General features: G+C 40.4%; 1 non-coding gene across 1 annotated transcript; it reads left to right on the top strand.

Moving 5' to 3' along the window:
* The first annotated feature begins 22,290 nt into the window (after positions 1-22,290).
* LOC112774230 (small nucleolar RNA R71) lies at positions 22,291-22,397 on the top strand. The gene has a single exon (XR_003188728.1). It is a non-coding gene; the product is annotated as a small nucleolar RNA R71 (small nucleolar RNA).
* The last annotated feature ends 3,978 nt before the right edge of the window (positions 22,398-26,375 follow it).

The following is a 26,375-nucleotide window of genomic DNA, read 5'->3' as shown; positions in this document are numbered from 1 at the left end:
AGCTCTTTATTTTGAATTATTTTATTCTTTTCAACTTTTCTACCTTTTGTTTTTATCATCCATGTTCCCAGTAGGTTTTTCCACATTTAAACCATACATACTTCCTATCTTAAGCTAACCAAGGATTCAACTTGGGATTTTTATTTTGTTTTTCTGCTTAAGGCTAGTAATGTGGTTTATAGAATAAAAGGGGATTTAAAGGCTCAAGGAGGCTAACAAGGGTGATGTAAAAGGTAGGCTATTTTGGGATAAGTGAGCTAAAATCAAATAATGGCCTCAATCACTCTCTTGGTATGTATTTCTATTCTATAATCGGACATATAGATTAAAACAAAGTAAAGAACACCAGAATACAAAAGAAGGGTGGAACACACAGGAATAAAATATTATGGTTTGAATGTAACCATACAATTAAGCTCAAAACTCACAGGCTGTGTGTTCTCTAGCTCAAAAATCATTTATCACTTATGTATGTCATGCAGGTTTAGTTAAAAATTCCCATTATTCTCAATGTAAAACTTATATTGAATGGCTTTAAAGTTCTAGTGTTTCTCCTTGATGAAATGTTGTTAACTAACTAACATGTAATGCTATATATACAAGTTGTGTGGATTATTTCTATTATGTTCAAGTTCCTAGTTTACTTCCTTTTTGTATTTTTCAATTTAAACTAAGCTATCTTATGCTAAAAAGGGTAAACTATACTAATTAATCCATAATTTCTATAACTAATAAGTTAGAATTGCTACTAAAACTAAATGGCTAGAATATGAACTAAAGTGCAACATAGAATAAATACATAAAAATAGTAATATATATAAGTACTGAGAAAATAAAAATAAAAATAAAGAGAAAAATACAGAAAAGTAGCAAAATAAATAAAAAGAGTATGTAGTGGTTCACCAAAAAAAGAACGCCAGAGATGGCGACCTCCCCACACTTAAAATGTAGCATCGTCCCCGATGCTCACTCAAGTAGGGTGTGAAGGGGTGTCATCACTGGAAGGGTGGGTAGCTGGGGTCTCTGTGGTGGTGGTTTGAGGATCTGGCTGCTGCAGAGGAGGTGCTGGCTGGATAGGGATCTCGGGGTCTACAGCCTGAATCTGAGGCGGAGCCTCCTGATGTGATGTTGCCTGCTAGGTGCCTGCCTGCTCTGCCTCGCTCTGGGGATGGGTCTCTACCTTGTGATCATCCGCCTCCTCCTCAGATGCCTCGAATGGTGTCTCAGGCTCGGAGGGGATGTCGCCAGAGCGTATCATCAGCTTCAGGTGCTCATAGCATCGCTTATTGCGACGCTCCATCTGGTCAAGCCGTCGAAACAGGCGGTGCACTAGATGATAGATGGGCTCTGGGGCAGGTGGAGGTGCAGTGGTGGTGGCAGGGGTAGCTGTGGAAGAAGAAGGGCCGGCAGATAGTGTGGCTGTGTCAACAGTAGCAGTGAGGAATGGAGGTTTGTAGCCCAAAGCCAGAAAGTTCCTGCTATGAGGGATAATCTTCTTGCATTTTGCAGCAGGTGGCTTTTCATCAGCATCCTCCCAAGGCACGTCAGCTCGACGGCCTAGCTGTGTAACCAGGTAAGGAAAGGGAAGAGTGCCTCGGAAATGGACCCTGGCCATATAGTACCGAATAAAGCGTGGCAGGTACAGGTCCTTACCCTCCATCACACACCAAAGGAGAGTAATCATAGCGGCTGGTATCTCAGTATCGTGAGTACTCGGCATAAGGAAGTTGCTAAGTATCTGATGCCATAGCCGAGCCTCATCATTCAGGTAAATTCGCTTGATTTTCTTTGGCATGGTGGTGTTCTGACCCATAATCCAAGGAACGGTCGGGTCAAGGGCTATCCGGGCCTTGACTGCATCCCGATCAAATCGCATGAAGCGCATATCCTCCTCAGCTTTCTGATAACCATCCAGCTGATCAGTTTTAGGCAGAAGCTTCAGAACTTCTTCAATGGCCTCTTCAGTGACCAGAATCTGCTTTCCTCTAAGGTTCACTGCATCTAGGGAAGTTTTGAAGTAATTGCAGTAGAATTTCCGAACCCAAGATGCATTGACCTCAGTCAGGGGTCTTTCCAGGAAGAACCAGCCTCTTTGTTTGATTTGCTCAGAGGTGTATTGCTGGAGTTCTTCTGGGATCTTCAAAGTTCTCTCTAGGTATAGGTTCCTGGAGGCTGCAAACACCGGATACCTCAGCTCACAGTATCAGTTTGCAAACTTTACTGGATCAGTAGTAGGGATTAGCTGGTCGGCCTTCTCCTGCGGGGTAAAATTTTTCTCCCGCAAGGAGGCATCATGCATGAGATCTATAATAGACATAGATGCTTCTCCTCTTTTCCGTTTGCCAGTTGTTGCCTTTCCTTTCCCTTTTCTGTGGGAGTCCGACATTCTGAAAAATAGAATTCAAGGATATAATAAAAACAGGAAAACAAGGAGGCAATTAACAAAAGAAGCACGTAGTGGCAAAGGAGCAGGAGAGTAATGAATATGAGCTAAGTAAATGTGCATTAAGGATTGTATAGGAGTTAAAAGTCCGAAAAGGAGAATTCACAATCCAAAATGTAATTGAATTCATGTTAAATAGAGAAATTAACATCATGCCATGGTTAGAATGTTAAAAGAAAGCGAAAGAAAATCAGAAGAGAAGTTTTGAAAGGTTAGGTTGGTTAGAATTGAAAAAGAGTTTAGGAAGTTAACATTAGTGAGTCAGTAAAAAGCGGGTTAAAGTAAGTGGCATAAGGAAAATATTCCAAGTAACAAGTATTCATAGTTAGAAGCTATAAGTAACTCATATCCAAATAAGGAAAACAGGTTGATGATGATTCAAATAGATATAGAAATAGCAAAAATTGGAATCAAACATCAAAAATGCAAATTATAAACCAGGAAATCAAAGAGAATAAGAAAGCTTGCCCTGGAATTCATGAATTGTTTTGGTTAGATCTAAGGAAAGCACAGTTGAAAATGCCAAAATCAAGACATGAATGGAAACATTTTTCGGAAATTTAGGCAGCATTCCGGCTAAAATTGGATTGTCCCGGAAAATAAACAGCAATCAAATAGTTCATATGAATCAAAATTAAAGTTGCAATTACATATAAGGAATATAAACATGAAAATTCAGTGTACAGAGCAGCAGAAAACAAGGAAGTACAGCATATGAACATTACAATCATCACAGCAACAGCAGAATAAAACAAGAAACACGAACAGCGCAATTAAACAGACCTAAATCCACTAACCACATCCTAGGCTACCTAACAACCTAAAATTCACTACAACATGCATATCTAACTAGCCTAAAGATGAACATAAATAGAAAAATATGAATGAACGACGAAGGATAGAAGGGTGGCATTCGTCGGAACCTGGTAGGCGTAAGAGAGAGAGTGGGACAGAGAGGTGGCTGGGGATGACGGCGGTGGCGTCCGGCGCGGCGGAAGAGGGTGGCGCGGCGGCGGTGGCTACTGTTCGGAGGAAGGGAGGGAAAGGGGGGTGTAATGGGGGTGGGGGGTAATAGGGGAAAGAGAGGGGGCACGACTGATAGGGTTCGCGTGACTGGGGGGGTTATAATTTGAATCCACGCGATCGCGTAGGGCACGCGGTCGCGTGGTTGGGGCAAAAAGGTGGTTGACACGATCGCGTGGGTGACGCGATCGCGTGGAGGGCAAAAAGAGGGAATGACACGATCGCTTGGGGCATGCGATCACGTCGCTGGAATTTGTGCTAAACGCACGAATCCAGCGTCGTTTCAGCGCAACTCTCTGTCTCCTTTTGGGGTGTTGTGTAATCCTATGCGACGCGATCGCGTCGCTCACGCTGTCGCGTGGGATTGATGTTGTGCAAGTGACGCGATCGCGTCAGGGACGCGATCGCGTGGGTCATTTGTGCGAAACGCACAATGGCCGCACGATTCCAGCATAACTTTCTGGACGTTGGATCTTTACGCCGATCTCCAGGTCACGCGGCCGCGTGAATGACGCGGTCGCGTGGGAAGTGTTTTTCGTAACTTGACGCGATCGCATGAGTGATGCGGTCGCGTCGCGCACCTTTTTTTTTATGCAGGTATGCAATTATGCAGTATGCAGAATGCAATGATTAATATGAATGAGATGCAAAACTCTAGGTTCAATAAAATAAAACTTGAAAACAAATAAAACTAAATAAAATTTGAAAAAAAAGGGCGATCATACCATGGTGGGTTGTCTCCTACCTAGAACTTTTAGTTAAAGTCCTTAAGTTGGACATTAGATGAGCTTCCTGTTATGGCGGCTTATGCTTAAATTCATCCAGAAATCTCCACCAATGCTTGGAATGCCAATAGCCTCCGGGGTCCCAAACTAGGCATGTGAAGCTTCTGAGCATCTTCAAACAGATTTTCAGGCTCCTGGGGTGACGAATGTCAGCATAGAATCCAGGATCCCAAACTTTGCTTTTAAATCCGCCTTCGTCTTGATCTATACTTTTCCATCTGGGCGGTTTAGAAATTAGATTCTCACCAGGATAACCAAACGTTTTTCGAGATCCATCCGATTGATCATGATGCCAATCCATGCACTTCGAGTTAAAGCGTGGAACCTTATTGAACCTCGTGCACCAGCTCTGAGTACGAGCCATTTCCCGCTTACTCTTAAAGCCGCAGAGAGCTCTAAGCTGGCCATCTGTTTCAAGCAAACCATATTCAAGTGGAAAAATAAAGCTAAAGGTTAAGGATTGTACCCACTTGAAACTTGTATTGGGTGGTAATGGCCTTGGGATAGGTGGTTCCAGTGGTTCTGTGAGTTCTACTCCCTTGTGTTCTTCTGTGAAGTTCTCCACTTCTTTGCAAGATTCTTCAAATGTATCCATGTCCTGATCAAAGCCATCTATGTCTTCCTCATCACTTAAGTCATAGACTGGAGGTTGAGAGAAATCTACCTCCGTATCACCTTCGTATTCACTTGGGGAAGATTCTTCGATCTCAGAGAATTCACTTACGGATGCAAGCTCATTACTAGGAGAACTTGACTTGTGACTATCATCATCAAGAAAATCTGCTTCTTGGGTTATTCTGTCTAGTTCTTCATGAAAGACTTGCTCTGGGGATTGCGCATAATCCTCCTTAGCATCAACTGTAACATCCTTGACAGAATGCTCCACAACTTTGGATTCCCATGGAGGTTCAGCGTCTCCTAAGTCTTCAACCAACTCTTCTTCTTCAATAATGACAGCTTCCTCTACTTGTTCCAGTACGAAACCATGCTCTGTCTTGTCTACTGGAGTTTCTAGTATCTCCTTCATACTACGCTCTTCGTTAGATTGTCCACATGGGGCTGTGGGATGTCCTTGAATGTTCAAACATCTAGAAGATAATTGACTTACTGCTTGCTCCAGTTGATGAAGGGTTGTTTGAAGTCGATTTACTGTTTCCTTGAGGCGAACCTCTGATTCTCGGGGTAATAGATTTGGATATGGTACAGGGGGAAGTGGTGGTGTTTAGGAGTGATTGGATTGGAACTGGGGTAAATGAGGATCATACGGTGGTGAATGGTGTAAAGGAGCTTGTGAGTGTGTGATGCACGGAAAACTTGTCTCATAACAAATTTCCTTCGGCAAGTGTACCGAATTTGTTGTCAAGTAAAAACTCACAATAGAGTGAGGTCAAATCCCACAGGGATTGATTGATCAAGCAACTTTAATTAGAGGAATGTTCTAGTTGAGAGAATCAGAATTTGAGTTGAGAATTGCAGAAAATTAAATAGCGGGAAAGTAAATAACAGAAAAGTAAATGCTAGAAACAAAGAGCTGAATGTAGATGACGGAAAGTAAATTGCAGAATCTTAAATGGGAATGGGGAAATTGCTCATAAAAGTAAATGACAGAAATTAATGAGAATGGGTAAGATCAGAAATGGGGAGTTCATTGGGCTCATGAGATGTTGCATTCTCTGGATCAATTTCATTTTCATCTCTTCCTCAATCAATGCACTCATTGATCTCCTTGGCAATCTTAAGTGATCGAATTACAATTCCTTGTAATTCAATCTCTCAAATCTTGATCAATAGCCAATTCCTTGGTCAATTGCTCATGAGAAGAGATGAAGTATGGTCACTGATTATACCACATGCATTTTCCAAATCAAGTGTTGAGAGGATTATAGTCACATATCCATCCAAACCCAATTTGGTCCAGCATGAGAAAGCATTTCTAGCATGATCTCTTCATTCCTCTTTCAAGGTTCAGAAGAGATCCAAGTTTGAATAGCTTCTTTTCCAAGATAACTACCCAATTGGATGAAGATAGAAAGCTTTCAAGTAAAATCAAGAGAAAAGATAGAAGAAGAATAATGAAAACTAGTATTGATCCATCAAATTACAACAGAGCTCCCTAACCCAATGAAAGGGGTTTAGTTGTTCATAGCTCTGGAAAATGAAAACAAAGATGGAGAATACATGATGAAACTAGAAGTGCAGAGAAAGTAAAATACAGAGAGTTGTTCTATGCCAAGAGGCTCCCTATATTTTCCAACTCCCAAAATAATTCAAAGCTACTCCTATATATACTACTCTTCTGATCTTCTAGTTGCATCTTCAGGTCTTGGGTATGGGCCTTTGGATCTTGAGTTTGAAGCAGTTATCTTCTTCATTGGGCTTGGCTTTACTTGCAGAGAGAAAGTGTGAAGTGGGCAGAGACTTTAGCTCAGGACGTTAGTGGTGTTAACGTTCAGTGAAAATATGGGTTCAAGAATGTTAGTGACAATCACCTTTTTCACTAACGTTCCTCACCCAAGTAAGAGCCACATTAACCTCAACGTTAGTGGCACAAACGTTGCCACTAACGTTGCCTCTTTGTCCTTCGCACACGTTATTGGGACTTACCTTTCCCAATAACGTTGAGAAGCCTTCTCCTTCCCTACGTTAGAGTCCACGTTAACTTAGTTAATGTGGCTCCTTAACGTAGGCTTGCCAACCTTCGAGAACGTTAGTGACACTTACCTTTGTCACTAACGTTCCAATGTGCCCCTAGCTCCCATGTTAGAGTCCACGTTAACTATGTTAACGTGGCCTTTAACGTGGCTGTGTTAGCCATCTCCAACGTTAGTGACAAAGGTGAATGTCACTAACGTTGGCTCATCATCTCTCCTCCTCACGTTAGCTTCCACGTTAACTAAGTTAACGTGGGAGTTAACGTGGCTCATTGTGGCTTGTGTGGGCTCCTTCCAACGTTAGTGAAAATGTTAGGTGTCACTAACGTTGGCGATCACCTTCCTTCTTCACGTTAGCTTCCACGTTAACTAGGTTAACGTGGGAGTTAACGTGGCTTATTGGGGCTTGTGTGGGTTAATCCCAACGTTAGTGACAATGTTTGGTGTCACTAACGTTGTCGATCACCTACTTTCTTCACGTTAGCTTCCACGTTAACTAGGTTAATGTGGAAGTTAACGTGGCTTATTGTGACTTGGCCAACGTTAGTGACAAAGTTGAATGTCACTAACGTTGGCTTCCCCTTTACTTCTTAACGTTAGAGGCCACGTTAACTAAGTTAACGTGGCTCTTAACGTGGCCACTTATGAGCTTGGTCCAACGTTAGTGACAAAGGTAAGTGTCACTAACGTTGGCTCCATTTCCTTTCCTCCACGTTAGAGTTCACGTTAACTTAGTTAACGTGACTCTTAACGTGGGCAATGATGGCTTCGAGAGTGTTATTGGCGATTACTTTTCTCATTAACTTTGCAAGTTACTCCCATTCCACGTTAGGAGTTACGTTAATTAGATTAACGTGGCTGCTAACGTGGTTCTTCTTTGCTTCCTTTGTCCTGAAATCAAGCAATAGAGTGCATCAAAGTTCTAGTCCAAGTCATGGGAAATACAACATCCAATTTGTCATTAAATTCATGCAAAATCCTCATGAAATCATGTAAAGTGCACAATGTATGCTTGAATCAAGATGTAAGTGAATATCTTCCCAAAACTAGCTTATTTTCTATGGAAATGCATGAAACTACCCTAATAACAGTAAAGAAAAGGTCAGTGAAACTGGCCAAAATGCCCTGGCATCACAACACCAAACTTAAAGCTTGCTTGTCCATAAGCAAGTACTGGAACAAGAGAATGATGAATGGAATGCCAAGAGAAATGAGTCATTCTTGTGGAGGTCATGTCCCTGGTTTTATGGTGGTTTCATGCATAGCAACTTAGATTCATTCCTTTACTGGCTTTCAGACCTTTATCATGTCCTAGAATACTGACTGTGATTGCATCCCATGAGACTTTTATTCATTGATCCTTTTATTGTTATTTCAGGGCTTATTTGTGTTCTTAGGCTAAGTGCTCTGTAAGGGGGCGACTCTTTAAGATAAGCTTTCAGCCAACACTCCCGAACCAGTTGGTTCAAGGTGCTAGGTGTTAAGACACCCCTACGGACTTACTCCCTCAAGTCTCTTTCCCCCATACATACACACCACCGGCATATAGTTTATTTATTTTCTTTTCTTGAGACCTTGGTGTCCAGCACCTCTTTGGGTTACTAAATGCTCTGTAGTGAAGGTTACTCTTGATAGTGGACTTTCAGCTGATAATCCCGAGTTAGTTAACCCAAGTTACCAAGTGATAAGGCACCCCTAAGAGCTTATTCATCCAAGTAGATCCCTCACACAGGAGCACCACAGACACATGCCTCAAGATTAAAACTATTGGTGCCTAGCCTTATTGCTTACTCCTTTTTTCTTTTATTTTTCAACCTTTATTTGTTCTTTCCCTTTTTCTTATTAGGATATTCTTATTTAGCTAGTCTCATGGGGTGTATTCAAAGCATAGTATTCATGACAGATAGTTGTCTTCCCACCTTGTGGTTGAACCAACTTAGCTAACTTATGATCACACCATAAACTCATGAACTTACTCCATAGTATGAGCTCCACTCTGGTCTTTTGTAAACACTCATTCTCTTTTTATTTGATTTAAAGGAACAAGCATACAAGTAAGCCTAGTGATGATGCAGTGACATAAAGACTAGCAAGCATGGACCTCTTTAACACAAAACTTAAAAGACAAAATAAAAAAAGTTCAAACTAACATGGAAGCAAGTTCTATTTCATACAAGATCTTCCTTATTTAAAGCATAGAGAAAGATGGACCAAAGAAGGAACTCCACCACCTTTTACTCATGTGGTTGCCCATGCTCTCCTCCTTGCTTGTCCTCCTTGTGTCCCTCTTGATTGCTCGTACTCCCACTCCCTTTGCTTTTTCCAATCAGCTTCTTCCAGAAACCACTATCTTCCATCTTCTTCTTGAGTGTTTCCTTCTGCTGTTTCACCTTCCTCTCTTCTTGTTCTTCAAAATCTTTTTGGACCTCATCATATGTAGGGATGACATAGTGTAGATGATGCATATTACTAGACATGTAGTTCAACTTGGCTTGAGTGTTTACGTTGAACTCCTCCCTATGTAGTTGCCGTCCTTCATTAAGTACAGTGAACTCATTGAATGCTTTCATCTGAGCTATTTGCCGCTGATTGAGTTCCTGCAAATTCTTATCTTGACGTTCTTGCCTCTCAGTAACTTGGTGGATGGCTTGAGTGAGCTGGGAGTATTGTTCCTGTTGCTGCTCCATTTGTTATTTCTGCCACTCTTCTTGTTGGCTCATCCAGTTGGACTGAAGGTTTAGTATTTGCTCTTGTCCTTCCATATGTCTCATCCCCAGATCTTCAATGGCCCTTAGAAGGTGATTCATATTCAAGTTGGCTGGGTCATGATGCTCTTCTTGTTGATATTCTTCTTGATGAGGCTCCTCTTGGTGGGCTCCTTCTTTCGGTTTTAGCTTCCCTATTTGTGGCCTTCTTTGTTGCTGAGCAGGTGTAGTATAGACAAGACGCTGGATTGTAACTAGCCTCCCAGGGTTCACCCAGTCTGGATTGCTATCCTCGAAGACCACCTTAGCCTTTGTACATAGTCTGAGAATAGTGCTGGGGTACCAAAGCCTGGCACCCGAATCAGCCTTCTCAGCTGACTCTTGAATCCCCTTAGCTTTGAGTTCATGCACATTGATTTCTCCACCCTGTACTAGGCAATGTACCATAGTCGCTCGATTAATATTGACCTCTGAATTATTTGCAGCTGGGAGGATGGACCTCCTTACAAGTTCAAACCACCCTTTGGCTTCCGGGCTAAGGTCTCCCCTCTTGATGAACCAGGGTCTTCCATCTGCATACCTCTCCCAATCAGCTGCTATGACACAGATGTCAGTCACGATTTCTGTGAGCTCATCATTGTCAGGGCTCTTACTTATCTTTGCATGATAACTGGGCTCATCAAAATGTGGTGATTTCAAGTGAAGAGTTCTTGTTATAGCATTTGGGCTGAAGTCTACCTCCTTTCCTCTTACATAGCTTTTGAAGGTTGGGGCCCTGATTTTGTCTTCTCTAACCACATTTGCGTAGAACTCTTTGATGAGGTTTGCATTGATCTTTCCCTCTGGATTAGTGAGCATTTGCCACCCTCTTTGTTCAATTTTCTCCCGAATCTGTGGGCACTCATCTTCATTGATTTGGAAGATTAACTCAGGCAGTATCTTCTTGATCTTGATCCTTTCAAATTCTTGTTCATGGAAGGCAGTTTTGAATCTTTTCTCATCGAAAGGAATGTTCTCCATTGGTTCATTCCTCTTTTGCCTCTTGGAACTTGATGATGCCATGAATTTGAGTTGCTGTGTGAGGGGATTGGAAGGTAAGGATAGATGAGGAATTTGGTTGGTTAAGACAAGGTGTGATGAAGGGGTTTTGGATGCCGAAAGTGTGAAGTGTGGAGAGTGGGAATTTGAATGTGAAGGGTAAGTATGCACTAGGACTCATTTATATAGGGAGATTATGAGTGAGTGGAGGGTGTGGATTGATGGAATGGTTGCTTGATGGACGGTTGAGGTTGTGCATGGAGAAAGGACAAGGATCATCACTTTTTGAGGGTTATTGGTTCGGCTTCAAGAGTCTCCTTTCTTCAATGTTGCATGGCAACATTTTCCAATGCATTCCTTCTTGAGACAAGTGTGTAGTTTCTCTTCATGAAGTGGCCGAACCTTTCTCATTTAATTGTCCAATCAATCTCCTTCAATGCTCCTCTCCTTTTCCCTATAAGGATCAAATAAGAAAAGTAAGAATTAATATCATAAAAAAAAGTTAAACTTTACGGCTAGAATAATAAAAAGAAGAAAAGATTTTGTTTATTCATGAACTCCAACTAACTAACTAACTGTGTATCCTTATATGCACATTGGTGGCACCATGGGGTGACACCAAACTTAGTTTGGAGCGCTGTGATGAAAAGTTCTGTTCAAAGCTCCAAGACTAGCATGCTCTCAGTTGCATTCATGCTTTCTTGGCATGCTTTGAACACCAAACTTGTTCCTCACTATATACTGCCTATTAAGGATTTCACCAAGTGTTTGTCAAGTCTGGGTTGGAATTCATGAGAATTGACTTATTCACTATTTTCTAAAAGTATATAAAACATGGGTTGCCTCCCATGAAGCGCTTCTTTAGCGTCACTAGCTTGACGTTTCTCCCTCATCAGGGTGGTTGATAATGCTTAAAGTCCTCCCCTCTTGCTGTGGACTTATATCCATTGGTTGTATCAATGATCTCTACATGTTCCAAGGAGAGAACCCTGTTGATAGTGAAGATCTTAGGTAACTGTGATGGTACAGTGGGGAGATTAGGGGGGATATCTGGGAAGTAAGCTGAGATCACTTTATCCCCTGGAGAGAAGTCCTCTGTAGGGATCTTCTTGTTCCTCCACCCCCTTGGTACCTTCTTCTTTGTCCCTTTTGATGTTGCCTTGCTCTTTGTGACTTCTTCTTCTAAGGGAATTTTGTTGTTGTCTTCACATGTCTCTGGTGGTTTAGGTTCCTCCAGCTTTTCCTTGAGCTGTGACAACTGCTTATTTCCTTGTTCATCAACCAAGGGCTTTCCCAGATGGGCTGGTTGTGCTTCAGTGCTTGCTTCCTCTGTCAGCATCTCATTATGATCGTTGCTTGGTTCTTTGTTCTCTTGGTCTGATTCTTGTAAGAGTTTGAAGACATTAAAGCTGAGTCGTTCATCATGGATCCTCAATATTAGCTCCCCTCGCTCCACATCTATGAGTGCTCTGGCTGTAGCTAGGAATGGTCTTCCCAATATGATTGGGTGAGTGTGACTCTCTTCCATGTCCAGAATGACAAAGTCTGTGGGAAGAAAGTATTTCCCAACCTTTACCAACACATTTTTCACCACTCCTATTGCTTGTTTTTGAGTTTTGTCTACCAGCCTGATGACTACATCTGTGGGCATTATCTCATTGATCTTCAGCCTCTTCACCAGGGATAAGGGTATTAAGTTGATGCTTGCTCCCAAATCGCAGAGTGCTTTATCAAACATTGTTTCTCCTATGGCACAGGGGACATGAAAAATCCCTGGATCTTTTCTTTTTGTACGCAACTGTGGTTGAATGAGGGCACTGAACTCCTTGTTCATCACTATAGTTTGGCCTCCCTTGAGTGAGCTTTTCCTGGGAAGCAGCTCCTTCATATACTTGATGTATGCAGGCATTTGTTGAATAGTCTTGATGAATGGTATGTTGACATGCAGAGATGCAAACAAATCTATAAACCTTGAGTATATTTTCTTCTCCACAGCACCATTGAGCAGTTGGGGAAAAGGTGCATAGAGTCTCAGCAGCTCCTGTTTTGAGATTTCTGGTTCTTGGTAATATTTTTCCTCCTTCTCTGCTGAGGTGTCTCCAGGTTGTTGATGACAGGTCATCTTAGCCTAGTTTCACTAGTCTTTTTCCTTTGTTTTCAATAGGTTTTATGCACTTTCTTGAGCCATAAGTAAGCCATTTGGGTAGAATTTCATGTGTACTTGGATTCAATCAACCACCCTTTAATTGACACAAAATCATGAGGTTTAAGCTAAAATTAATTGGTTTTTAATTGAATTTTAAGCTTTGTGAATTTTGTGATACTTTGATTGGTTGTTTTGATTACTTGTAGGTGAAGAAAAGAAAGAAACAAGGGAAGCGTGGCCTATGGAAGGAAAAAGCGTGGCCCATGACCATTTGTTCCTTAGCATCATGAACTGACATGCATTAATGCTTATGCATGCATGCATTTAACTATGGCCGAATGAAAGCATGCATTTAATGATTTTTCAACGTTAATGCAATTGGCTTTATTAATTAAAACATAATGAATGCATGCATGAAATATTTAATTAGTAAAGCTAATGAAAGCATGCATTTCATTTTAATGCCGTTAAAACAAATTGGCCAATGCATTAGCAATTAATTAACAAAGCCAATGATGCATGCATTATTAAGTTTTCTTTGCCAAAGGCATAAAAGAATGCAAAGTCAAAGCCAAGGCAACGTTTGCGCCAACGTTTGCCTCAAACGTAAGGTCAAATGTTGGTGCCTAAATACCTGGAAAGAGCAACCATGTTTGATGCCTTGGATGAGCCACGTTTGCGCCAACGTTTGCCTCAAACGTTGGGCCAAACGTTGGCTAGAAGTGAAGCAGGGGAAGGGCCACGTTTGAGCTCACGTTTGACCTCAAACGCTGGCTCAAACGTGGATGGCAGCAGAACATGGCCGAGCTGCATAATAGGCACGAAGGTGTTTGAGTCAACATTTGCCTCAAACGTTGACTCAAACGTAAATCCCCAAGGCCCAAGTTGCAAACAGGTTTCTTCCCAACACCAAGAGCAATCAACAGAGGCTTTTGTCAACCCAATTCCATCAAGGCCAAGGCCCAAATTCAAGGCTCTAAGACCATTAGAAGAAAGTGTATAAATAGAAGTTAGTTTGATTTAGGAGGCGGTGAACTTTTACTTTTGAATTTACACCTCTTGGAGGATTTTACTTACTGTAACTTGGATCTGGGAGGAGAATTGAATTCTCTTCCTCTTCAGTTTCTTGTTTTCTTTTCTGCAAAGTTTTACTGGGTCTTGGGTGTTGAGAATTGAGGAAATTCTGTCTCAATCTCACCTTGAGATCTCTTTTTGTTTCTTTCACTGCACCATTGGAGAATTGAGATTTGAATTCAAGTTTTCTTACTGTTTTGATCTTTAATTTGTTACAATTGATTTCTGAATTAGATCAAGGAAGGTAGTGAGATCTAGACTTGGTTTTCTAGTATCTTGACCCCTGAGATCTGAAATTTCCTTTTAATCCTTCTGTTGAATGCTTCTTCAAGAGAATTTACATTTTCTGTTTGAGATCTACTGCAATTAACTTCATCTTTTACTTCACTGCTTGTTGCAATTTACTTTTCCTTGTTTAATTTCTGCAATCCCAATTCCCGATTCCTTTTATAATTCAAGTAATTTACATTTCTTGCACTTTAAGATTCAGCAATTTACATTTCTTGTATTCTAAGTTTCTGCCATTTAATTTCTTGTTATTTAAGATTCAGCACTTTTAATTTCCGTTCTCTTTAATTTACAGTAATTCACCCTTTCCCTTTTACATTCCTTGCAATTTAGTTACTGCCAATTACAAACCACTCAAACCAATACTTGATTCGCTTGACTAAATTAACCACTAAACTAAAATTGCTCAATCTTTCAATCCCTGTGGGATCGACCTCACTCATGTGAGTTTTTACTACTTGATGCGACCCGGTATACTTGCCGGTGAGTTTTGGGTGTTTGGAATTTGTTTTCCAAATTTTACACATCAAGTTTTTGGCGCCATTGCCGGGGATTGAATTAGATTGACAATGATTAAGTGAAGTGGAGATCTAGATCAAGCACTTTTTATTTTCTGTTTCTTTAACTTTTAACTAACACACTAACTGTTTGAATTTTTGCTTAAGCCAACTAACATTTCACTTCAGCCATGGATTGAAGTGTTATTGCCTTTCTGGTGTTGTGTGATTCTTATACTTTGGTTGTATGTCAGGTACAAGGAGAATTACACCCACTTTTTGTGAACAAGACGAAAGAACCCTCAGAAGATTAAGAAGAGCTGAAAGAGGGAAAAACATTGTTGGAGAAGAGGAGTCAGAAGAAGAATTCCAAGATATGGAGGAACACTTAACAAATCCACCAAATGGAGCAGAAGGGACAACCAATAACAACAATAATCCACCACAGAGAAGAGTTTTGGCTTCCTACACATGTGCAGATCCTAGACAGTGTGGGAGTAGCATTCTCACCCCAAATGTTAATGCAAATAACTTTGAACTAAAGCCACAACTCATCACCTTGGTTCAAAACAATTGTTCTTATGGAGGAGGACCACTTGAAGACCCTAACCAACACTTGTCCACCTTCTTAAGGATTTGTGACACTGTCAAAACTAATGGTGTGCACCCTGACAGTTACAAGCTACTGCTATTTCCATTTTTTCTCAGAGACAAAGTCATTCAATGGTTGGAATCCTTCCCAAGAGACAGCATCAACAATTGGGATGATCTAGTAACCAAGTTCCTTGCCAAGTTTTACCCACCTCAAAGAGTTATTAGATTGAAGACTGAAGTGCAAACATTCACACAAATGGATGTTGAACCCTTGTATGAGGCATTGGAACGATACAAAGCTCTAATCAGGAAGTGTCCACCGGGAATGTTTAGTGAGTGGGACAGATTACAGAATTTCTATGAAGGCTTGACACTGAAATCTCAAGAGGCTTTGGATTATTCAGCAGGAGGCTCTTTACAACTAATGAAAACTACAGAGGAAGCCCAAAATCTCATTGATATGGTGGCCAACAATCAGTATTTCTTTGCTCACCAAAGGCAACGCTAACCATCACAAAGGAAAGGAGTAATAGAGTTGGAAGGAGTGGATTCAATTTTAGCTCAAAACAAAATGATGCAGCAGCAAATTCAACAACAATTTGAGCAAATGGCCAAGAGGATTGATAGTCTCCAAGTTGCAGTAGTTAACACAAGCCAACCATCAACCACATGGGGACAAAATAAAGAAACTCAAGAGGAGTAACAGCAAGAACAAGTCCAGTACATGCACAACCAAAATTCTAGGCCAAATGAAGTCTATGGTGATACTTACAACCTTTCATGGAAGAACCACCCCAACCTCAGGTGGGGAGACAATCACAACCAGAACCAACAACCATGGCAGAGGAACTCAAATCAAAACACTTTAAGAAACAACCAAAACCACAACCAGCAGCAAACTAACCAAAACTCTTACAGAAAACCCCAAAACAACTACCCCAACTCCAACCATTATCCATCCAATAACCAACCCACCAACCAAAATACCTACCATCCACCATCCACATCTCACAACCAACCGCAACCATCACCAGAATCACAAAGAATCACTAACCTAGAAACCTTGATAGACAAAATGTGGAAACACCAAGAAATGACAGCTAAGAATCAAGAAGCCTCCATAAAGAATATGTAGAGATAAATTGGTCAGCTCTCTAAGCACCTTGCAGCAGAGAGACCATCAAGTTCCCTGCCAAGTGACACAACTCCAAATCCTAAGGAAGAGTACAAGGCGATACAGTTAAGAAGTGGGAGAGCATTGATGAGTAACAATGATATTACAAAGAAGCAAGTGGAGAGTAGCAAGAGGCCAATAGAGGAGAAAAAGCCAACACACGCAAAGGAAGCCAATGATCAAGATGTGATGCTAAACAAGAGCACTGAGAAGCCAAGAAGGAAAGAAGACCGACCAACCACTTTGCAAAAGGGAGAGCTGGCTCCAGGATAACAGCAAGTGGAGAAGAACTTTACACCTCCATTGCCCTATCCTCAAAGGTTCAACAAAGAAACTAAGGACCAACACTTTCATAAGTTCCTTGAGACTTTCAAGAAACTGGAGATAAACATTCCACTGGCTGAAGCATTGGAACAGATGCCTCTATATGCCAAGTTTTTGAAGGAGCTTATCAACAAGAAGAGGAGTTGGGAAGTGAATGAAAATATACTGCTCACTGAAGAATGCAGAGCGTTGATCCAGAAAGGACTTTCCCCTAAGATTGAAGACCTTGGAAGTTTCTTTCTACCTGTACTATTGGTTGTATGACCATCAACAAAGCAATGTGTGACTTAGGAGCCAGTATCAATCTAATGCCATCCTCTCTAGTGAAAAAGCTGTGCATAGAAGAGGTAAAACCAGTACAGATGTCTCTAGAACTGGTGGACAAGTCGGTGATATGTCCCAAGGGTGTGATTGAGAACCTTCTAGTCAAGGTAGACAGATTCATATTCCCTGCAGATTTTGTGATTCTAGACTCAGATGAGGATGAGAGTGAGTCTATCATACTTGGAAGACTGTTCTTGACCACTGCTAGGGCCATCATAGACGTAGAGCAAGGAGAATTGACTCTCAGAATGCATGATGAAAGTGTCACTTTGAGTGTATTGCCAGAAACACAGTTAAGTGATGAGAAGAAGAACTGTATGGAACCTGACAAGGAAGAATCACAGTTGAAGGAAGGAATTAACAAGACAATTAATAGCAACCTCCCAAAATAAGAGACTGTGCAGAATGATGCAAAAATTCAAGAAGATATTGGAGTGTTAGCCACTAAAAGGAGAAATCTCCAAGGAAAGCCTACTGTCAAAGAAGAAAGGTCAACAAAAGGAAGGAAGAAAAACAAGAACAAAACAAAAAGGGGTTGGAAGAACAAAAAGATTCCAACAGAAGGGCTTTCCAAAGGTGATAAAGTGCAATTGATCTATCAACAACTGGGAGCAAGCCAACAGAGTGATGATTACTACACTGTCAGCAATATACTCTCATTAGAGCATGCTGAAATTGAACATCAAGGAACAAAGAAGAGGATCACTGTCAGGGGGGATAAGCTGCGACATTTCAGTCATCAACCACCCTAAGGGGATCGATGTCAAGCTAATGACAATAAAGAAGCGCTTGTTGGGAGGCAACCCAACCTGAGGTAGTTTTCTTTTAATAGCTTTTTCAATAAAAATGTTGAATAATTAAGTATGTATTGCAAAGAGCTAAGTTTGGTGTTGCACACCAAAACAATTTAAGCGAGAATGAAGGATTCTAAGTTTGGTGTTCCACCAAAATCTCATTTAAAAGCATACTCTCACCTCCTGCATAATGCTAGCTCCAAGCAATCAGACATTATTCAACCATTTAATTGCTTTTTAGTTTTGGTTCCATAACCTTTAGCAAGGCCAAAAGAATTCATAAGTGGACAACCTGTTGCATTAGAGACAGTGGCAAGGAATTAAGTTTGGTGTTCCTACACCAAATTAAATCCAAAAGCCACACTCAATTCATGCATACTAACCAGTCACCTAAGGGCTTGAGAAGCAAGCAACTTTTGAGAATTGTGCAGGGAACTAACCACCATTTGAAGACATTATGCATCATAACTCAAAAGGGGCACAACAGAAGGAAGGACAAAAGAACTGCAAACCAATAGGTTGTATCTATACTTAACTCTTGCTGTTGAGAAATGCTTTGATTTATGTCTTGCTAAAGTGTTCATCTAGTACAAGTAGAATCACTTTTTGCAATAAGTAAGCTAGTATAAGTGTGTGCTTGTGTGTTTACTTTCACTTAACTAAATGTATGCTTTGTCCCCTGTATCTTTTTAATTCAATAAAAGAAATGTTTGGAACATGAAGTAAGATAGTCTTTGTTAGCTGGAAGTACAATAATAGTAAATGGTGGTATGTATGTGTGATTGTGTGGTAGCTCACTTTTAGTGAATAAAAGGACTAGACTGTTCTCCTTTTAAGTAGAAAGTAGCTCACTGTCTATGAATCTCAAAAATAAAAGTCCTTGGTTGAAAAGAAAAACAAGTAGGAATGAAAAGAAAAAAAAAGCTAAGTATGGCAGCAAGAAAAATAAAAAGAGGAAAGAATAAAGCTGGACACCAATAGCTTGAACCTTAGAATATATGCCTGTGGTGTCTTTGTACTAGGATCTGCTTGGATTATTAAGTTCTTTGGAGTGCATCAACACTTGGTAACTTGGGTTAACTAACCCGGGATTATCAACTGAAAGTCCACTATCAAGAGCAACTTAGCTACAAGACATTTAGTAACCCAAAGAGGTGCTGGGCATCAATGTTCTAAGAAGGAATGTGAGCTAAGTGTCTATAGTGAATAATGTGTTGAGCACAAATAAAAAAAAAAGAATTGCTGCACACATGACACTGAGCTGAATGTTACAGAAAAGGAAAATAAAGAGAAACAAACATCAAGGACAAATAAATAATGAGAGGTCATAGCAGTGTGTTAAGTGATGCTTGGAGGAGATTTTCTATACCTAGATGTCAATAAGAAGTGAGTAGTTACATATCAGCATAAAACCCCATGAGCTACCAATAATACTCTGCTAGCATGAACATCCTCTTCTATTTCATTATTTCTTCTTAATAAATTCAATACTTGCTTGGGGACAAGCAAGCTTTATGTTTGGTGTTGTGATGACAGGTCATCTTAGCCTAGTTTCACTAGTCTTTTTTCTTTGTTTTCAATAGGTTTTATGCACTTTCTTGAGCCATAAGTAAGCCATTTGGGTAGAATTTCATGTGTACTTGGATTCAATCAACCACCCTTTAATTGACACAAAATCATGAGGTTTAAGCTAAAATTGATTGGTTTTTAAATGAATTTTAAGCTTTGTGAATTTTGTGATACTTTGATTGGTTGTTTTGATTACTTGTAGGTGAAGAAAAGAAAGAAACAAGGGAAGCGTGGCCCATGACCATTTGTTCCTTGGCATCATGAACTGACATGCATTAATGCTTATGCATGCATGCATTTAACTATGGCCGAATGAAAGCATGCATTTAATGATTTTTCAACGTTAATGCAATTGGCTTTATTAATTAAAACATAATGAATGCATGCATGAAATATTTAATTAGTAAAGCTAATGAAAGCATGCATTTCATTTTAATGCCGTTAAAACAAATTGGCCAATCATTAGCAATTAATTAACAAATCCAATGATGCATGCATTATTAAGTTTTCTTTGCCAAAGGCATAAAAGAATGCAAAGCCAAAGCCAAGGCAACGTTTGCGCCAACGTTTGCCTAAAACGTTGAGGCAAACTTTGGCCAAAAAAATTCAATTAGGGGAAGGCAACGTTTGCGCCAACGTTTGCCTCAAACGTAAGGTCAAACGTTGGTGCCTAAATACCTGGAAAGAGCAACCTTGTTTGATGCCTTGGATGAGCCACGTTTGCGCCAACGTTTGCCTCAAACGTTGAGCCAAACGTTGGCTAGAAGAGAAGCAAGGAAAGGGCCACGTTTGAGCTCACGTTTGACCTCAAACGCTGGCTCAAACGTGGATGGCAGCAGAACATGGCCGAGCTGCATAATTGGCACGAAGGTGTTTGAGTCAACGTTTGCCTCAAATGTTGACTCAAACATAAATCCCCAAGGCCCAAGTTGCAAACAGATTTCTTCCCAACACCAAGAGCAATCAACAGAGACTTTTGTCAACCCAATTCCATCAAGGCCAAGGCCCAAATTCAAGGCTCTAAGACCATTAGAAGAAAGTGTATAAATAGAAGTTAGTTTGATTTAGGAGGCGGTAAACTTTTACTTTTGAATTTACACCTCTTAAAGGATTTTACTTACTGTAACTTGGATCTGGGAGGAGAATTGAATTCTCTTCCTCTTCAGTTTCTTGTTTTCTTTTCTGCAAAGTTTTACTGGGTCTTGGGTGTTGAGAATTGAGGAAATTCTGTCTCAATCTCACCTTGAGATCTCTTTTTGTTTCTTTCACTGCACCATTGGAGAATTGAGATTTGAATTCAAGTTTTCTTACAGTTTTGATCTTTAATTTGTTACAATTGATTTCTGAATTAGATCAAGGAAGGTAGTGAGATCTAGACTTGGTTTTCTAGTCTCTTGACCCCTGAGATCTGAAATTTCCTTTTAATCCTTCTGTTGAATGCTTCTTCAAGAGAATTTACATTTTCTGTTTGAGATCTACTGCAATTAACTTCATCTTTTACTTCCCTGCTTGTTGCAATTTACTTTTCCTTGTTTAATTTCTGCAATCCCAATTCCCGATTCCTTTTATAATTCAAGTAATTTACATTTCTTGCACTTTAAGATTCAGCAATTTACATTTCTTGCATTCTAAGTTTCTGCCATTTAATTTCTTGTTATTTAAGATTCAGCACTTTTAATTTCCGTTCTCTTTAATTTACAGTAATTCACCCTTTCCCTTTTACATTCCTTGCAATATAGTTACTGCCAATTACAAACCACTCAAACCAATACTTGATTCGCTTGACTAAATCAACCACTAAACTAAAATTGCTCAATCCTTCAATCCATGTGGGATCGACCTCACTCATGTGAGTTTTTACTACTTGATGCGACCCGGTATACTTGCCGGTGAGTTTTGGGTGTTTGGAATTCGTTTTCCAAATTTTACACATCAGTTGTTCTGCCGACTTGTTTGGCTTGTCCTCAGTCTCCTTATCACTTATAGTGACCATCTTGCAATCTTCCCATCTTACTTTCTTTGTTTCACCTCTCGGATTCTTCTCTGTGTCACTTGGGAATCCATCTGTGGGTTTGGGAATCTACTCAGAGAGATACCCCACTTGAGATTCCAATCTCTTGATTGTATCTCCTTGGTTCTTAAAATTTGCTCGCACTTCCTCCTTGAATGCCTTGTTGTCTTCAATCTCTTTGCCTATGCCTTCAAGTAGATTCTCAATCCTTGAGAGTCTGTCATCAAATGATGGTAGATTGGGATTAGAGGTGGAAGGATGAGGTAAGTTATTTTGGTTTTGATATGAATGTGGAGAGGTGTTGTTATGGGGATGTTGATATGGTCTAGATGTGAAATGTTGGTGGGCTGCATTGTTGTTGGGATTTGAACGTCTTTGATCTAGGCCTTGGTCTTGTTGATTTTCCCACCCAAAGTTTGGGTGATTCCTCCATCCAGGGTTATAGGTCTTAGAGTATAGATCATGGTTTTGCCTAGGTGAATTCCCAATGTAGTTGGATTGCTCCTGACTACCCTCTGCTTCTTCATTCACTCCTTCTTGGGTTGTTGATGAAGTAGTGATTGCTGCTACTTGGTTCCTCTCCATCTTCTTGGTGAGGTCAGCCAGCTGCTGGGTAATGAGCTTGTTTTGGGCCAGTAGAGCATCTACATTGTTTAGCTCGATTACTCCTCTAGTGTTGCCTCTTTCAGAAGCATAGAAATAATCATTCTCTGCTACTGTTTCAATGACATCTATGGCTTCCTCAATGGTCTTCTTCTTGTTCAAAGATCCTCCGGATGAATGGTCTACTGCCTTCTTTGATTCATATGATAGGCCTTCATAGAAAATGTGCAGCTGCACCCATTCGTTGAACATATTTGGTGGGCACCTCCTTGTTAGGTCCTTAAACCTCTCCCATGCTTCATAAAGAGTCTCACCATCTTGTTGCCTGAAAGTTTGGACCTCAGCTCTCAGCCTATTGATTCGTTGAGGAGGGTAAAATCTTGCTAAGAATTTGTTCACCACATCTTCCCAGGTTGTCAAGCTCTCCTTCGGGAAGGACTCCAGCCACTTGGCTGCCTTATCCTTGAGTGAGAATGGAAATAAGAGCAATCTATAGGCGTCAGGATGAACACCATTAGACTTCACTGTGTCACATATTCTCAGGAAGGTGGTTAGATGTTGATTGGGGTCTTCTTGGACACTTCCTCCGAACGAACAGTTGTTCTGAACAAGGGTGATGAGCTGTAGTTTTAGTTCAAAATTGTTGGCATGGATGGTTGGCTTTTGAATGCTACTTCCACAGTTTCCTGGGTTTGGATTGATGTAAGAGCCTAAAACTCTTCTATCCACCCCAGCATGATTTGCTCGACCTTCTTCGCCATGGTTGTGAGCCTCTTCTTCATGATGGTTTTCCATGTTTTCTTCCATGTTTGGTTCAAAGTATTCCTCCTCTTCCTCAGCACCAACTACTCTTTTTCCTCTTGCTTCCCTCCTTAATCTAAAGAAGGTTCTCTCAGGTTCAGAATCAAAGGAAGTTGAAGTCCCGCTTCTTCTCCCTGTCATACAACCAACAAGTACAAGCAAGGAAAATAAATGCAGAAAGTATTTCTGTCAGAATGACTGTTAGTGTGAGTGATGCAATATATCAAACAGTTAGTGGGTTAGTGAAATAAATGGTAAATAACTAAAAACAAAAAAGTAGGGGGAAGGGAAGAAATTAACTAAAACTGAAAGTAAATTACTCAAACAGAAAATTAAATCAAACAAAATTAAAATGCTCAATCTAGTTATCCTCCAATTTAATCATTGTTGATGCACAATCAATCCCCGGCAACGGTGCCATAAACTTGATGCACGAAAAATTTGTCTCATAACAAATTTCCTTCGGCAAGTGTACCGAATTTGTCGTCAAGTAAAAACTCACAAAAGAGTGAGGTCGAATCCCACAGGGATTGATTGATCAAGCAACTTTAATTAGAGGAATGTTCTAGTTGAGCGAATCAGAATTTGAGTTGAGAATTGCAGAAAATTAAATAGCGGGAAAGTAAATAATAGAAAAGTAAATGCTAGAAATAAAGAGCTGAATATAGATGACGGAAAGTAAATTGCAGAATCTTAAATGGGAATGGGAAAATTGCTCATAAAAGTAAATGACAGAAATTAAAGAGAATAGGTAAGATCAGAAATGGGGAGTTCATTAGGCTCAGGAGATGTTGCATTCTCCAGATCAATTTCATTTTCATCTCTTCCTCAATCAATGCACTCATTGATCTCCTTGGCAATCTTAAGTGATCGAATTACAATTCCTTGTAATTCAATCTCTCAAATCTTGATCAATAGCCAATTCCTTGGTTAATTGCTCATGAGAAGAGATGAAGTATGGTGACTGATTATACCACATGCATTTCCCAAATCAAGTGTTGAGAGGATTATAGTCACATATCCATCCAAACCCAATTTGGTCCAGCATGAGAAAGCATTTCTAGCATGATCTCTTCATTCCTCTTTCAAGGTTCAGAAGAGATCCAAGTTTGAATAGCTTCTTTTCCAAGATAACTACCCAATTGGATGAAGATCGAAAGCTTTCAAGTAAAATCAAGAGAAAAGATAGAAGAAGAATAATGAAAACTAGTATTGATCCATCAAATTACAACAGAGCTCCCTAACCCAATGAAAGGGTTTAGTTGTTCATAGCTCTGGAAAATGAAAACAAAGATGGAGAATACATGATGAAACTAGAAGTGCAGAGAAAGTAAAATACAGAGAGTAGTTCTATGCCAAGAGGCTCCCAATATTTTCCAACTCCCAAAATAATTCAAAGCTACTCCTATATATACTACTCTTCTGATCTTCTAGTTGCATCTTCAGGTCTTGGGTGGGATCTTGAGTTTGAAGCAGTTATCTTCTTCATTGGGCTTGGCTTTACTTGCAGAGAGAAAGTGTGAAGTGGGCAGAGACTTTAGCTCAGGACGTTAGTGGTGTTAACGTTCAGTGAAAATATGGGTTCGAGAACGTTAGTGACAATCACCTTTTTCACTAACGTTCCTCACCCAAGTAAGAGCCACGTTAACCTCAACATTAGTGGCACAAACGTTACTACTAACGTTGCCTCTTTGTCCTTCGCACACGTTATTGGGACTTACCTTTCCCAATAACATTGAGAAACCTCCTCCTTCTCTACGTTAGAGTCCACGTTAACTTAGTTAACGTGGCTCCTTAACGTAGGCTTGCCAACCTTCGAGAACGTTAGTGACTTTGTCACTAACGTTCCAATGTGCCCCTAGCTCCCACGTTAGAGTCCACGTTTACTAGGTTAACGTGGCCTTTAACGTGGCTGTGTTAGCCATCTCCAACGTTAGTGACAAAGGTGAATGTCACTAACGTTGGCTCATCATCTCTCCTCCTCACGTTAGCTTCCACGTTAACTAAGTTAACGTGGGAGTTAACGTGGCTCATTGTGGCTTGTGTGGGCTCCTTCCAACGTTAGTGAAAATGTTAGGTGTCACTAACATTGGCGATCACCTTCCTTCTTCACGTTAGCTTCAACGTTAACTAGGTTAACGTGGGAGTTAACGTGGCTTATTGGGGCTTGTGTGGGTTAATCCCAACGTTAGTGACAATGTTTGGTGTTACTAACGTTGTCGATCACCTACTTTCTTCACGTTAGCTACCACGTTAACTAGGTTAACGTGGAAGTTAACGTGGCTTATTGTGACTTGGCCAACGTTAGTGACAAAGTTGAATGTCACTAACGTTGGCTTCCCCTTTACTTCTTAACGTTAGAGGCCACATTAACTAAGTTAACGTGGCTCTTAACGTGGCCACTTATGAGCTTGGTCCAACGTTAGTGACAAAGGTAAGTGTCACTAACGTTGGCTCCATTTCCTTTCCTCCACGTTAGAGTTCACGTTAACATAGTTAACGTGACTCTTAACGTGGGCAATGATGGCTTCGAGAGCGTTATTGGCGATTACTTTTCTCATTAACTTTGCAAGTTACTTCCATTCCACGTTAGAAGTTACGTTAATTAGATTAACGTGGCTGCTAACGTGGTTCTTCCTTGCTTCCTTTGTCCTGAAATCAAGCAATAGAGTGCATCAAAGTTCTATTCCAAGTCATGGGAAATACAACATCCAATTTGTCATTAAATTCATGCAAAATCCTTATGAAATCATGTAAAGTGCACAATGTATGCTTGAATCAAGATGTAAGTGAATATCTTCCCAAAACTAGCTTATTTTCTAAAGAAATGCATGAAACTACCCTAAAAACAGTAAAGAAAAGGTCAGTGAAACTGGCCAAAATGCCTTGGCATCAGTGTGGTGGTTCGAAGTTATGTTGAGAGGATGGTCTATAAGCACAGGGTGGGGCTTGTTGGTAATTACAAGGTTATCCACCATGTCTATTTGCTTGGTATGCATTGTAGAATGGTCTTTGTCCATGATATCTTGGAGGGTGTTGTTGCCTAAAGGGTTGATCAGATCCTCTTGGCTCCATCCATCTTTGATTGCTCTGACCTTGATGCATGTTTCTGTTATAACTTCCATTCCTTTCAATAACATTAGAACCAAACTCAAAGCGAAAGGGGTGAGAATTCATAGTAGCTAAAAGAAATAAAGAGGGGAAAATAAAAACAAATAAACAAGTAAAAGAAAAATATTTACAATAACCAATAATAAGGCACACGTTTGCAGTTCCCCAGCAACGGCGCCATTTTGAAAGAGCGGGAAGATTGATGGTTTAGAGGTTATAGTAAACTCTCGTCGTAAGTATAGTTACTAAACCAAGCAATCAACTCTTACAAACGTTTTGGTTGTCACAAGTAACAAACCCCTAAATAAATTGATAACCGAAGTATTCAAACCTCGGGTCGTCTTCTCAAGGAACTGCAGGGAAGTATGTTCTTATTATTGGTTATGGAGATTGTAAATTAGGGTTTTGAGAATGGGGAGT

The sequence above is a fragment of the Arachis hypogaea genome, chromosome 18, assembly GCF_003086295.3.
Source record: "Arachis hypogaea cultivar Tifrunner chromosome 18, arahy.Tifrunner.gnm2.J5K5, whole genome shotgun sequence".
Taxonomy (NCBI): domain Eukaryota; kingdom Viridiplantae; phylum Streptophyta; class Magnoliopsida; order Fabales; family Fabaceae; genus Arachis; species Arachis hypogaea.
This window is presented reverse-complemented; position numbering and strand designations above follow the sequence as displayed.